Source organism: Salminus brasiliensis, chromosome 5 (genome assembly GCF_030463535.1).
Source record: "Salminus brasiliensis chromosome 5, fSalBra1.hap2, whole genome shotgun sequence".
In the NCBI taxonomy this organism is placed as follows: domain Eukaryota; kingdom Metazoa; phylum Chordata; class Actinopteri; order Characiformes; family Bryconidae; genus Salminus; species Salminus brasiliensis.
In genome coordinates, this window is record NC_132882.1 from 18,138,431 (window position 1) to 18,139,401 (window position 971).

Genomic DNA, 971 nt, shown 5'->3' on the forward strand with positions numbered 1-971 from the left:
TTCATGTTTTTTTCAGTTTCCTGTTTTCTCCTCTTCTGTTGTAAGTCAGATTCTACTTATTCCATCAATTTCTTATAGGTCACTTAAAGCCAAGTCAGGAACTCTTTTGTTCAGATTCACAGCAAATTACGGGCAATGACTGGAATTTCCAACAGAGCCTTTAAAAAAGGTCCACAGCACATTTTAATATAGCCCTGCAAAGTTATGCAAAGACTCTTTCACAGACACCTTGTTGGTGGAAGACCCCATCAGAATTGCCCTCATTTGTGCAGTGGTTCACCTGTGAATATATCATTTTATTTTCAATTCCAGATAATTTAAGTCCATACTGCAGTTTCATCTTTGGTTGAATGTGAATCCATCTAAATTTTGAAATGGGAGACTTACTTAATTCACCACAGAATAATAAAACCTATTCATTTCATTCACAGCCTCCTGCATTGGCTCTTAGGGACCAGTTTGAGAACCACTGTTCATAAATGCACTATATGGACAAAAGTATGGTGACACCTGCTAATTCATTGTTTCTTCCGAAGTGAGGATCTAATTGCATTCAGCGACAAGAGTGTTTGTGAGAATGTTGGATGAACACCACCTTACCTCATCCTCAACTCCCCAGCTTATCCCAAAAGTAATGAATGGTGCACCATCATTTCCGAGAACATAGTTCCACTCCTTTACAGGGCTTAAGACCCCTCTAGCCCATGCCTGCTCCAGCTCCTATTCTATTGGCAGTATTTCTCTACAGGGACTAGACAAGCTGTGTGTGTGCATTTGCACATCTGTGTGTCAGCAATAGGTGCAACTAAATTCCTTAGTTAGAAGGGGTGTCCACACACCCCTTCTAATAAATAATAGTTTATTTGTAAATTATATTTGGACATATAGTGTTTATTTCAAACCTCTGAGCCTAAAGGTTTCTTGATGGCTGGAGGTTAAAGTAAATCAGTTACAAACTGTAAATTGACAGT